The sequence below is a fragment of the Callithrix jacchus genome, chromosome 22 (genome assembly GCF_049354715.1).
Source record: "Callithrix jacchus isolate 240 chromosome 22, calJac240_pri, whole genome shotgun sequence".
Lineage (NCBI taxonomy): Eukaryota > Metazoa > Chordata > Mammalia > Primates > Cebidae > Callithrix > Callithrix jacchus.
The window spans coordinates 35,202,837-35,217,537 of record NC_133523.1 but is presented as its reverse complement, the minus strand read 5'-3'; the positions used below and the strand labels follow the sequence as shown (position 1 = coordinate 35,217,537).

General features: G+C 42.8%; 1 long non-coding RNA gene across 1 annotated transcript; it reads right to left on the bottom strand.

Annotated features, from left to right (window-relative positions):
* Positions 1-10,461: 10,461 nt before the first annotated feature.
* On the bottom strand, positions 10,462-13,455 carry LOC118150247 (uncharacterized). Its single transcript, XR_004738270.3, has 3 exons — positions 13,014-13,455; positions 12,897-12,914; positions 10,462-12,451 (listed from the first exon to the last, which is right to left on the bottom strand). It is a non-coding gene; the product is annotated as an uncharacterized LOC118150247 (long non-coding RNA).
* Positions 13,456-14,701: the final 1,246 nt, after the last annotated feature.

Genomic DNA, 14,701 nt, shown 5'->3' with positions numbered 1-14,701 from the left:
TTCTAAAAACCCTCTGCATCCTAACTAACACCTGTTTTTTTATTTTTAAAATTATAACCATCCTAGTGGGTGTGAAGTAGTAGCTCATGGTTTTTTTTGCGTGCATTTTTAAAATTGATTCTTTAATTTTTTTATTTCCATAGGTTTTTGGAGAACAGGTGATATTGGGTTACATGAGTAAGTTTTTTAGTGGTGATTTGTGAGATTTTGAGCAGTATACACTGAAACCAATTTGTAGTCTTTTATCCTTCACCTTCTTCCCACTCTCTCTTGAGTCCCCAACATCCACTGCATTATTCTTATGCCTTTGCATTCTCATAGCTTAGTTCCCACTTATGAGTGAGAACATACGATGTTTGATTTTCCATTTCCTGGGATACTTTACATAGAATAATAGTAATATAGATATATGTGTGTGTACATATATATATATATATATCAGTTTCTTTACGCATTCGTTGATTGATGGGCATGTTGACTGGTTCCACACTTTTGCAATTGTGGGTTGTGCTGCTATAAATGTGTGTGTGCAAGAATTATTTCTGTATAATGACTTCTTTTCCTCTGCGTAGATACCCAGTTGTAGGATTGCTGGATCAAATGATGGTTCTATTTTGAATTCCTGAAGGACTTCGCATTGTTTTCCATAGTAATTTTGCTAGTTTACATTTCCACCAGCAGTGCTGAAGTGTTCCCTTTTCACTGCATCCATGCCGACAACTTTTATTTTTTGATTTTTTGTTTATGGCCATTTCTGCAGGAGCAAGGTGGTGGTGCATGACGGTTTTGATTTGCATTTCCCTGATCATTAGTGGTCTTGAGCGATTTTTCATACGTTTGTTGGTCATTTGTATATCTTCTTTTGAAAATTGGCCGTTCATGTCCTTAGCCCACTTTTTGATGAGATTTTTGTTTTTTGCTTGCTAATTTCTTTGCGTTCCTTGTAAATTCCGAATATTAGTTCATTGCTAGATATACAGATTGTGAAGATTTCTGTAGGTTGTCTGTTTATTCTGCTGACTGTTGTGTCTTCCATGCAAAACTCTTTAGTTCAATTAAACCCCCCCTAATTATTTTTGTTTTTGTTGCATTTGCTTTTGGGTTCTTGGTAATGAAATCTTTCTGTGCAGACTAGCCAGGCAGGGAGGCAAGAAAACTTTTCTTTCTTTCTTAGCTGGAAAGCTGTTATCCTGGGGCAAGTTCTCAGCCCTTGTCACCCACTGCCTGAAAAGAAACTTGGTGCTGTTGGGGTTGGCATGATGGGAACAAGACTGGCCTTTTGGGTTGCATGGGAGCTGAATGAGGCCTGTAACTCTGTGCGTTCCCCAACTTTTCTGACAACCTGTATGATACCACAGAGGCAGCCATAATCCTACTGGGAATGTAACTCCATTGACCTGGAAACCACACCCTGAACCCCCACAGCAAGCCCCATCCAAGGAGCCCAAGGAATGTCTGTGCTCAGACATATGCCTAACTCTGTCCCCATCTGATGGTCCAGCCTGGTAGCTGAAGACAGGTGTTATGGTTTTGATTTGCATTTCCTTCATGACTAATGATATTAAATATCTTCTCGTGTGCTTGATGGCCATCTGTGTACCTTTTTGGAGAAATTTCACTTGCTTATTTTAAAATTAGGTGACTGTCTTTTTGTTGTTTAGTTGTGAAAGTTCTTCATATACTCTGGATACCAGACACTTACCAAGTACATGGATTGCCAATATATTTTTTCCATTCTGCAGGTTATCTTTTCACTCTCTTTATAGTGTTTTTTTGATACAAAACTTTTTAATTTTGGTAAGACCAAATTTATTGTTTTTTCTTTATTGCATGTGCTTTTGGTATCATATCAAAGAAACCATTGCCAAATCCAAGTCCTTGAGGATTCATTTTTATATTTATTCTAAGTATTTGGCGGTTTTATCTTTTACATTTGGGTTATTGATCCATTTTGAGTTAATTTTTATATACGATGTGAGAATAAGAGTCTAGTTTCATTTTTTTAAATGTGGATGTTCAGCACAACAACCTTCGTGACAGATTTACCTGTATAACAAGCCTGCACGTCCTGCACATGTACCACTGAACTCAAAACTAAAAATAAAGTTAAAACAAACAAAAGCAAAAAAAAAAAAAACCCCACTAAAACCAAACTCCATTTATCCAAGAGACAATTTCTTCCCAAATTGAATGGTCTTGGCTTCCATGTTGAACTCAATTTACAATAGATGATTAGGTTTATTTCTGGGCTCTTAGTTCTGTTCCATTGGTCAGTAAGTTTATATTGAAGCCAGTATCAATACATTTTAGTAACTGTAGTTTTCTAAAGCAGGTTATGAAATTAGGAAACTGAGTTATGCAACCATCAGAGCGTTGACTTTGACATCTGGGAGTTTTTGAAACGATGAAGTTGCTCCTTCAGCTTCTTAGGCTCTGACTTGACTGTGATGTATTCAGGAGCTGATTCCTGTAAGTTTCACTGCCAAGAAGAGTGAAAGAAGAACAGTGTAGGGTCCTTCCCATCTTGGCTTAGGAAGGAAAGACTTAAACGTTTTTACTAATACTAAATTTCCTGGGTTAAATAAAGGTGGTTTTATTTCCTGAAGTTCAGATTTTCCTAGTTGTGTTAACGCCTTGAGGCTTCCCTGCCTCTGACTTAGCTTCCTGATTAGCTACTTTATTTCCTTTGCCTACCTTATTTATTTTCTTTTGATGTTCCCCACAATGCATCCCTGCTATTTCTTGTGGAAGAAAAACTGAAGATAATAACCTGTTAATTTCCTGGTGATATTTTATGAGAGATTCATTAGTGGTAAGAAAATACCTTCCCTTTTAAATGGCAGCCTGAGCATGGAAAATTAGGAAAGCACACTTAGAGTTAGTATAAATGTTAGCTACTCTTCCCTTGCTTAATTTCAGTGCTCTTGTAAGAGCTGTTAGCTCAGCTAATTGAGTGCTTGTGTTTGGGTAGAGTGACTACTGCTTATCATTCCTTATGTACTTCTTGCTTTATTGGCTGTTTGCTAGCTAAAAGCTCCTCTTAGAAGGCAGTGGTCCTGCCACATTTTGTGGGCTATAAGCAGTTGAATTATTTCCTAGGATTAATTTGGAGGCTTTCTGACTAGCAGAGCAATTATGACATGACTTGGAAGCATGTGCAAATACATCTTTCTAATTAAAACTAAGGTTGAGAAAAACGTTGGATTAGAGATTTTCTTGAGATTCCCTTTATAGTTGTGCTATGGGAAGATGGGAGGTCTGGATTAGAGAGCACAAAAGAGAGAGACTGGCTCTACTGTTGAGAAGAGGTTTGCTTTCCTTCTTTTAATTTCCAGAATCATCCAGGACTCTTGTGCATTAATGGTAGTTTGAGCCGCTGGAGCCAAGGTTTGAGCCCTCGGACCCATCAGTGCTGCTGGACCATCTGTGAGAGTGGTTTTGAACCTAGTGACCTCTGCCTCTGGGGACAGTTCTGTTTTCAGTCATTCTTGCCATAGCCTGGACAGGGTTGAGGTTGTTTCATCTTGCTGCCTGGGTATTCCTTTGAAAAATGCCCTGGCCTCCCATGCCAATAGCAACTAGTGGATGCACCTGGAGGATTCTGGACTTTACAGGCTTGCAAAGCTGCTGCTGAAGCCTCTATTCTTCTTCTGAGCTTTTCCTCTTTTTGGGGGCCTCCTCCTGGCTGTTATAAAAAATCTAAGTGACCACCTTCAGGAAGTTCTCTGAGATGCTGTCTGGTCTTATAGCTTTTATAGTTTTCCTTTAATGTTGGAAGCCACATGTGTAACAAACTTCTCCTTCAGGATGAGCTGTTCCTCCACTGAATTAAGGGATAAGAAGGTTTACTGTATTTGTGACTTTCTTAGCCTTTTCACAAAGGCTGCAGAATTCTTAACTGGCTTTTGGTTCATTATAGGAGGTTAAGAGTAACTGAGAACTTTGGCCTTTTGGCCTTGGTTTTCCATAGCCTTTTAAAATGTGTATTAAAAAGTGATTATTTTCTATTAATTTCCTGAGGTATTGGGGGTTTAGTTAGGGTTGTTTACTGGAACTGCTTTCATCCCTATTGGGTATGGTTTTTCTGCTATTTCTTTGCTTTCTCTATCTACTTTCTTCCCTTTGGGTGTATTATAGGAGAGATATTGCTCATCTCAGAAATTATCTGCTGTTTGCAGAGCTACCTGCTTTTTAGCTGCAGTGACGGTTTGGATCAGGAGAGCATAACATCCCACCATGTGAAGCTAAACACTTGAGCTAAATTTTGGAAAGCTTCTATATGCCTATTAGGGTATTTTTTTAAATTGGTCTAAGTTTGTGTTTATTTGCCTAAGGTTTTGTAATGAGAAGGGAACTTGAGGGGGGGCCAAATTAAAGGGATCCTCAGATGATATTCTTGAAAGTTTCTTTTTTTAATTTTGGGGAACTATTTTCTCTGGGATTTCCTGATATGATTGCTAAAAGGGCTGGATTGACCTTATGCCACTGGCAAAGGTTTAGTAAAAATGCCATGCCCTTGAACAAAAGAAAATTAGTTTCTTTTCTCTTTAAAGTTTTGAGGTTAAGGAAGTTTCAGTGTTTCAGAGTGCACTCCAGAGGGGTGCAAGCTGAAAATAATTTATTACCCATTTAAAAAAGAAGTAAAAATAAAAGTGTCCTCTTAGTCTCCTTCCTTTTCATATGACTAAGAGTGGAGGAGAAGACAAGAAGCATCTTTTGAATAATTTCCTTCTCTGGTTTCTGAATACCAGCATCATGTTAAATGTGCCACCCATGGCTGTAGGCATGGTCCTCCAAGCCATGGAACTGGATGAATTAAGTGATGGGGCTAGCCATGCTTACCCATGCAATTTTTGCTTATCTGACTGGTGTGTTTTGTTTATCCCCCAAAAAGACGGATCAACAGAGAGACAAGTTTAGGTGAGGCTAAAACCTGTCTCGTTTAGGCAAGGCTCCTTTAATGGAGGAAATGTGCCAGATTGCCTGCTATTACCACCCATGATAATGCACTTACTCTTAAAAAGAAAAAAAAAAACACTTCTGGTTAACTTCCAAACTTAAAATCTCCTTACTAATTAAGCACTGTCTTAATTGGAAACAGAATAGGTGCCTTAAAAGAAGGTAGAAACTGAATGGCCATTTTCCTACGATCGGACAATATTAGGAGTAAAATCTGGCTGTGGAAGACATCCTATTCCTAAGTGTTGAAAGCAGAGCTTTCCCGTCCACAGAAGTATCATTAGTAAAGTGAAAAATGGAAAATTTGTGAAGCTGCAATGTGCTGCAGAGAACCAACGATGTGTCTCATGAAGAAGATTTTTTATTCCACTAGGAGGTGGTGTTGGCTTAGAAATACCATGTGCTAAAACAAACAAAAAAAAACGGGCATCACACTACCTGATGTAGAGCTATATTACAAGGCTACTGTAATCAAAACAGCATGGTACTGGTATAAAACAGAGATATAGACCAATGGAGCAGAACATAGGCCTCAGAAAGAATGCCACACAACTACAACCATCTGATCTTTGACAAACCTGACAAAAACAAGCAATGGGGAAAGAATTCCCTATTTAATAAATGGTGCTGGGAAACTGGCTAGCCATATGCAGAAAGCTGAAACTGAACCCCTTCCTTACACCTTACACTAAAATTAATTCTAGATAGATTAAATATCTAAACATGAGATCAGGACACAGGCATGGGTGAGACTTTCATGACTAAAGCACCAAAAGCACTGGCAACAAATGCTGAAGTAGGCAAGTGGGATCTAATTAAACTTAAGAGCTTATGCTCAGCAAAAAAACTATCAATAGAGTGAACCAGCAAGCAACAAAATGGGAAAAAAAATTTGCAATCTACCTTTATGGCAAAGGGCTAATATCCAGAATCTGTGGAGAACTTAAGCAAATTTACAAGAAAAAAACAACCCCACCAAAAAGTGGGCATAAGTATATGAACAGACACTTTTCAAAAGAAGACATTTATGCAGCCAACAAACATATGAAAAACTCATCATCACTGGTCATTAGAGAAATGCAAATCAAAACCACATTGAAATACCACCTCACATCAGTTAGAATGACGATCATTAAAAAATCAGGAGACAACAGATGCTGGAAAGGATGTGGAGAAATAGGAATGCTTTTACACTGTTGATGGGAGTGTAAATTAATTTAACCATTGTAGAAGACAATGTGGTGATTCCTCAAGGATCTAGGACTAGAAATACCATTTGACCCAGCAATCCCATTACTGGGTATATGAAAATCATTCTATTATAAAGACGCATGCACACGTATGTTTATTGTGGCACTGTTCACAATAGCAAATTCTTGGAACCAACCCAAATGCCCATCAATGAGATACTGGATAAAGAAAATGTGATACATATACACCATAGAATACCATGTAGCCATAAAAAAGGATGAGTTCATGTTATTTGCTGGGACATGGATGAAACTGGAAACCATCATTCTCAGCAAACTGACACAAGAATGGAAAACCAAACACTGCATATTCTCACTCATAAGTGGGTGTTGAACAATGAGAACACACAGACACAGGGAGGGGAGCATCACACACCGGGGCCTGGGGGGTGTGGAGGGCTAGGATGAATAGCAGGGGTTGGGGGTATTGGGAAGGGATAGCATTAGGAGAAATACCTAATGTAGATGATGGGGCAATGGATGCAGCAAACCAACACCATGGCATGTGTACACCTATCTAACAACTTGCACAATCTGCACGTGCCCCAGAACTTAAAGTATAATAAATAAAATTTTTAAAAGAAGACTACCATGTGCTCGCCAGAGAAACCTTAGAGAGACAGAAATTTATTGAGTTACTGCCTGTCTTGATTTGTGATCTTCTCTAACGGACTTGTTTCCCTGAAATATGAGTCCTGCACATTAGACGCACACACACAGAGAGTAAGAGACCATGGGTGGAGAAAGAAAGTTTGGCAGCAGGATAGCTGGAAAGGAGTCGAGATTAAAGGACAGATTTAAAATTGAGATCTGATGCATGCTCACCAGTGTGATGAATGAATTCGCATTCCCGGCCAAAGCACCAAAATGATACGGCTCTGATGACTGGAGGCACACGAGGGTCCCTGGTCTTGTGGTGATAGGGTTAATGCCATAGACGCATGTGGAGTGGTTTTAAGGAGTGAAAAGTTTAACAAGCAAGAAAGAAAGAAGGAATAAGAAAACAGAGAGAGGGAGAGGGGATTCAAACAAAGCAAAAACCCCGTGTGCAGCAAAAAAGTGGCTGCTTATACTGGGATTCTGGAGGAGGCGGCGTCTGGTTTTCATAGAGTCCAGAGGATTTGTTTGACCAGGTGTGTCATTTCTGTAGCCCACAAAAAACCTGACCCTCCCACCTAAGCCCTTTAATATGCAAATGTGGGACGCCATAATATTTCAAACGCATGGTGTTATCTGGAGGTGACCATGCCACTTGGTACACCTGGTGACAAGGGAAAGAGCGGGAATCACCATATTGAGAAAACTCAGTTTCCAAAGGCCAATATTTCCATATCAAAGCTTCCCAGCTGGGCCCTTGAAGCTGCCTTTTCTGATAGAGAAGATATGTTTTGGGAGTTGTCTCTTTTTTTTTTTTTTTTTTTTTTTCTTTGAGACGGAGTTTCACTCTTGTTACCCAGGCTGGAGTGCAATGGCGTGATCTCAGCCTCCTGGGTTCAAGCAATTCTCCTACCTCAGCCTCCCAAGTAGCTGGGACTACAGGTGTGCGCCACCACGCCCAGCTAATTTTTTTGTATTTTTAGTAGAGACCGGGTTTCACCTTGTTGACCAGGATGGTCTCGATCTCTTGACCTCGTGATCCACCCGCCTCGGCCTCCCAAAGTGCTGGGATTATAGGGAGTTGTCTCTTATTACAGGAAAATTTCCAAGAACCTTTACCCTTACTACCAGCCTAAATATTATTTCTTAATAACTCCTGTACCACCCCTTTACACTTACTCTCCTACCCATCTATATTAGTGTACCATCCACCTTCCACCTAAAGTCACATTTCAGCAGAGTTTGCTGTCACCATCACATGCTAACAAAGGATTACACTGTTCTGGGGCCGACACCCTATACCCCACAGGGGTCAGAGATCATTTTCCCGGGGTCTTCCTCTTTCATACACCCATGACTCTCAGCAAGGCATTGACAGTACAAATGCTTCAATTTTCTTCTCATAAAATCTGCCCATTTTCCTCATTTATTTATGTGACTTGAGAGAATTGAGGGCTGTGCTTTTGCAACTCATGGGTAGCGGTGGCATTGTTGTCTCCCTCTGGGCAGCTCTTCCTAACTGTGTCCACTCTTCTGTGTGAATTTGTGAATTTCTTGGGGTTCAGCATTTAAACCGTCCCTGTCAGCCATGCCCCTCTCGTTTCATTCTCGTTTTCAATCCCCTCTAAGCAAGGAATCACCACAGCATAAGAAGGGGTAGAGCATCAGAAAGAAACTCAGTGACAACCACACCTGTTTGCAGGCCTCTATCTGTGGTGCAGCAGAAAAAATAGTAAGGGAGGTACCAGGGAGAGGAAGGGGTCACTATGGAAATGCACAGATAAGGATGATGGAGTGAGGGTGAGGGGTGTGAAGTCCAGGCCCCATGCCTCCCATGAAGCCTTTTCTCCACAGTGCTTGCACAATGGTGAAAGAGTGGGAATTCTGGGGGAAGACATCCAGCCCTGGAAGGAAATTCTCTTCTTTCTCTTCCAGGGTTTATCAGAGGCCATAGACCTTGATCCTCAGCAGAACCTGGGGAGAGAGATAGAGACTCTGTCATCCTGACCCCAGTCAGGCCCCTTGCCTTTGCCCGGTGAGGGCCATTCACACTCTTACCTCTCACACACCTGGGATCCCTCCATGTGCTCTTATATGTCTCTGGGTGTCCATATGCAATAAAATCTCAGAGACTTAGACTCTGGGAGAAAGGCGAGTTCTTAACTCTAGTCCTTGATTTGTGTGCTCCTTGGTTCCAGACCAGCATGAGGACAGGGGCAGCTATTAGTGGTAGGACTTCAGCTATAATGCACTGTAAGTGGAGGACTCAGGACCCCTTCTCAGGTTCTCTTTTTGTGATGAAAGGAAACATCCTTAAAACCAGTACTGGGTTTCTTCCCATCTTTGTGGATTTGTCCGCTGGTCGTCTGCGTAGTTGCTGACTTTTCGTTTGGGTCTCTGAGTGGACACCCAGAATGTTGATGATGAAGTATTTCTGTTGCTTGGTTTTCCTTCTACCAGTCTAGCCCCTTCGCTGTACGACTGTTGAGGTCCGCTCCAGACACACTTTTACACTGTTGGTGGGAGTGTAAATTAGTTCAACCATTGTGGAAGACAGTGTGGCGATTCCTCAAGGCCTTAGAAATAGAAATTCCATTTGACCCAGCAATCCCATTACTGGGTATATATCCAAAAGACTATAAATCGTTCTACTATAAGGACACATGTACACGAATGTTCATTGCAGCACTGTTTACAATAGCAAAGACCTGGAATCAACCCAAATGCCCATTGATAATAGACTGGATTGGAAAAATGTGGCACATATACACCATGGAATATTATGCAGCAATCAGAAATGATGAGTTTGTGTCGTTTGTAGGGACATGGATGAATCTGGAAAACATCATCCTCAGCAAACTGACACAAGAACAGAAAATGAAACACCGCATATTCTCACTCATAGGTAGGTGATGAAAAATGAGAACACATGGACACAGAAAGGGGAGTACTAAACACTGGGGTCTATTGGGGGGAAAAGGGGAGGGCCAGTGGGAGGGGGAGGTGGGGAGGGATAGCCTGGGGAGAAATGCCAAATGTGGGTGAAGGGGAGAAGAAAAGCAAAGCACACTGCCATGTGTGTACCTACGCAACTGTCTTGCATGCTCTGCTCATGTACCCCAAAACCTATAATCCAATAAAAAATTAAAAAAAAAAAAAACCAGTACTGGGAATTTAAAGAAGGAATGAATTAGAATCCCCCTTTCTCCTCTCTTTTGATTTTACACTTCAGTTTTATTGACTGTGAATTTAAACTATTTACAGAAATGTTGATTCCAGTCTCCAAACAAATGTATATTATGATGAATTCATCACTCAAGTAGCACTCAGGTAACCACCCAATTCTAGGCCTGTTGCTGAAAGCCATTGTCTCCTACATGTTTCTTTCCCACACCATGGAATGTGTGGCTCAGGGAAGGGATTGGAGGGAATCTATAAGTGAATGATGTTTTCTCTTTTTGGGACAGGGTCTCACACTGCCACCCAGGCTGAAATGCAGCGGCACCCTCATAGCTCACTGCACTTTTGAACCACCTGGGCCTCAGTGATCCTCTCGCCTCAACTCCCAAGCAGCTAAGACATGCACCACCATTCCTGGCAATTTTTTAAATTTTTGGAAAGATGGAATCAGGGAATCTCAGCATGTTTCCCAGGCTGGTCTTCAACTCCTGGCCTCAGACAATCCTCCCGCCTCGGCCTCCCAAAATGCTGGAATTACGAGCCTCAGCAAACTTGTTGATGAATAGCCACTGTAGGTTCTGCCTAAACTGAAGCTAAACATGTTCCTTTCTTGTTTTGGGTGATTTCCTCTCTGAACCCAAGTTTCCCAATGTCCTTCCCTAGCAAATCAGGATCTGCTCACCCTCCTGCCACACAACGTGAAGGGAGACAGGGACTTTGAGCCTGGGAGGCAGGAGCCAGGCTCTGTGCAGCCCTCACCTGAGAATCTACTGCCCCCATAGACTATGTTTCTCTTGCTCACTCTGCTTGGGAAGAGGCACCTGAGGATCCATGCATTCTGCTCTCACAAATGCTCAGAGATGAGTCCTCGAGATACCTCATGGTCCCCAAGATCCCCACCAGTTCTGCCACTTGGGATCCACATTGACACACATGGGAAGATACACAGCTGCTTCATCAGCTGCGATGTGGGGAGGAAACTTCACATGCACAGAAGGCCATGTGCGTGTTCCCAGTTCAACACTCAGTCACATCCCAGCACACACGCACACAGACACGCAAAGCCATGCCACTCACTGAGTTTCACACGCCTGCTCACTGTGCATGTAAAGATGCTCATTCACTGGTCCGGCTGTGCTCACACACGCACTGACATCACAGTCATGAAGACAAAGCACAGTCGCCCCCATACACTCAGGCACCCACCTACCCATCCTGGTGAGGCATCCACCTCCCTCCTAAAGTCACATCGTTAGCAGAGTTCACTCTCATCACACACCGTCACAGGTTCACAGAGGGTTACACTGGCTCAGGGTCCACACCCCACACCCCACAGGCATCTCAGATGCTATTTCTGTAGGATTTCTCTTCAATACACCCACAACTTTCGGTAGAACATTCACAATGGAAAAGTTCATATGCTTATGTCATAAAATCTCCCTCTTCCTTATTTCTGTGTGGCTTGACATTACTGACCACTGTGCCTTTTCAATTCAGTTAGTGGTGACATTGTTATTCCCCTCTGGGCAGCTCTCTCGAATTGTGTCCAGGCTTCTGTGCGAATCTCTTGGAGTTGTAACATTTAAATATTCCTTGTCAGCCCCATGCTCTGGCTTCATTCCTGATTCTAAGCCCCTCCCATCAAGTTTCCCAGCAGGGTGAGAAGGGGTGGGATGTCGGAAAGAAGCTTAATTACAACCACACCTACCTGCATGCCTGTGTCTGTGATGCAGCAGATATGATAGTGAGGGAGGTACCGGGGGAGTACAGGGTCACCAGGGAAATGCACAGATAAGGATAATGAAGCGAGGGTTGTGAGAAACAAACCCAAACCCACCATCCAAACCCAAAGAATGAACTCAGAGACCTGGAGAACAGCAAAAAAGAGACTTTCAATTACAATCTTACAATAGATCATGTGTCTGGCATGCAGGGACATCTGGGATGGTTTCAACAATTTATTTCCAGTGTGCAAGCCCCTCCCCCAGTTCCTCATGAGTTGAGGAACCCCATTACTGTGGGGTTACAATATTCCCGACCATTACCTATTGGTAGTTGGATTAAGGCTTCAAGTATGTTCTTTAGGGTCTTTCTGTCACATTTTCATGCATCGCGACTGTCTCCAGACTCGGGTTTTTTTTTTTTTTTTTTTGAAATGGAGTTTCGCTCTTGTTACCCAGGCTGGAGTGCAATGGCGCGATCTCGGCTCACCGCAACCTCCGCCTCCTGGGTTCAAGCAATTCTCCTGCCTCAGCCTCCCGAGTAGCTGGGACTACAGGCATGCACCACCATGCCCAGCTAATTTTTGTATTTTCAGTAGAGATGGTGTTTCACCATGTTGACCAGGACGGCCTCGATCTCTTGACCTCGTGATCCACCCGCCTCGGCCTCCCAAAGTGCTGGGATTACAGGCGTGAGCCACACTCTTTAAACATTTGACTCATGGCCCTGGTGGCTGCACTTAGCTGATAAGAAAGGGTACAATTATCTATGTTGCAAGCTAGCCTAAACTGAATTCTTTGGTGGGGTGGGGAGGGGATAGTTGTGAGGTTCCCACCGATAGGCACCTGGCTGCTGGGTGAAAGGAAAAGCAGAAAGGGGGTGGGTTGGTGGTAGATCAGTACATTCTGCTTATCTCTTTATTTCCATGTAGCCTGATTAAACCCATACTAAGGCCCTTAGAATTAAAAATGAACCACCACATATAGGTTTTTTTGTACTGGGTGAGGGGGTGTGAAATCCAGCATCCATGCCTCTAAGGTAACCTTTTTCTACTGTGCAAAATTCACCCAGAATGTGTACATTTTTAGAACTTGTACAATGGTAAACAGGTGGGGATTCTGGGGAAAGGCATTTCCCTAGAATGGAATTCTCTGCTTCCTCCTCCAGAGTTTCTGAGATAGCACTGACCTTGATTCTCAGCAGGACCTGGGGAGAGAGGTAAAGAAAGTCTTGTGTCCTCCTGAGCCCACCCCAGATCCCTTTGCTCTGGTGCGTGAAGAGCTCTCCCCAGTTTTCCTCACATACCTGGGTTACAGCGACATCCTCTGTTTTCTGTGTTGGTGTCCTTGTGCATCAGAATCTGAGTCCCTTCTTCTTTTGCAGATTTAGAGAGAAAGGTAAGATTCTTTAATCTAGTTCTTGATTTGTGTGCCTCTTCGCTCCAGACTTGTGTGAGGACAGGTGCAGGAACAGGTAATCCGACTTCAGCTAGAATGCAGTCCTCGCCTGGGGTGGAGGACTCAGGACCTTTCCTCAAGTTCTCTTTGTGATGAAAGAAAACATTTTTTAAAACCTATATTAGAATTCAAAGGAGAAATGAATTAGAATTTCCCTCCCTTTATCTGTCCTCTCCTTCTCTTTATTTTTCTCTAATTAGGTTTACTGATTGCGAATTGAATCCACTTTTGAAAAGTTCATGCAAGTTACCAGACAATCGATATTATTATGAGTGGTTATTAAGCTGGCACTCGGGAAACCACATTTCTAGGCATGGCCCATCACTCACAATTGTTGGCTTCTACCTGTTTGTATCCCAGTACGTGACCTCCTTGCTCCCATAGGAGACAAGTCTCCTGACTTTCTTCTTTGGTTTTCTTTTAGTTTCACCACTTTGTTAAATGATGCTGGTAGATGCTTTGTCTTGAGGGGCTGCTTCTGGGTCGTGAATCCTTAGATCACATTTCTGTTTTTAAGATTCATCCGGCCAGGCGCAGTGGCTCTAGCCTGTCATCCCAGCACTTTGGGAGGCCGAGGTGGGTGGATCACGAGGTCAAGAGATCGAAACCATCCTGGTCAACTTGGTGAAACCCTGTCTCTACTAAAAATACAAAAAACTAGCTGGGCATGGTGGCGCGTGCCTGTAGTCCCAGCTCCTCAGGAGGCTGAGGCAGGAGAATTGCCTGAACCCAGGAGGCAGAGGTTGCAGTGAGCCGAGATCGCCCCATTGCACTCCAACCTGGGTAACAAGAGCGAAACTCCGTCTCAAAAAAAAGAAAAAAAGATTCATCCATATCGCTATGTGGAGCTGCAGTTCCTTTATTTTCACTGCACCGGACTCTGGAGTTTTATGAATATATCAACACACAAATGCCAGTTTTACTCTAGATGGACATTGGTAGGGTTCCAGCTTGGAGCAGTTGCAAATGCTGCTTTCTATACAAAATTGTCCCAGTCACCTTGTGCTGATCGATCAGTCCTTCTTTCAGGGAATATTCCCAGACAGATCACGGACTTCTTGAAATGTAAAGCAGATTACTCCCATTACTCCTTTTGTGACTGTGAATATAATTAATTGTTCAGAAGGCAGAAAGAAGACCTACTGAGAAAGCAGAAATCAAGACCCTTGATGGATTAGCGTGTTGAGAGTATTGAAGATGGATGGGGTGGCCCAGAGTTCACCCAAAAGAAGATACTGCAGGGAGAAAAGTCCCTCCTAGGAGAAGACTGTGGCATCATCAGGGGTATCATGAGATGTAGGTGCAGGCTCCCACATGGGGGAAGGGAAAAGTGGTGGTCACTGCCCGGGTGGCAATGGAGGTGTCATAATGCCATGTCTTTGGTTGAATCAGAATGGGGCCTGTAGGGAGAGCATACATTGTGAGAGCTGACATTGTTTGGCCTGGTTCAAGGGTTTACTTTGTGTCTACCTCTGACCAAGCTTTACACTCTGCAAGCAGATCTGCCCTGGTTTCCACTGGAGTCTACAGCTCCTC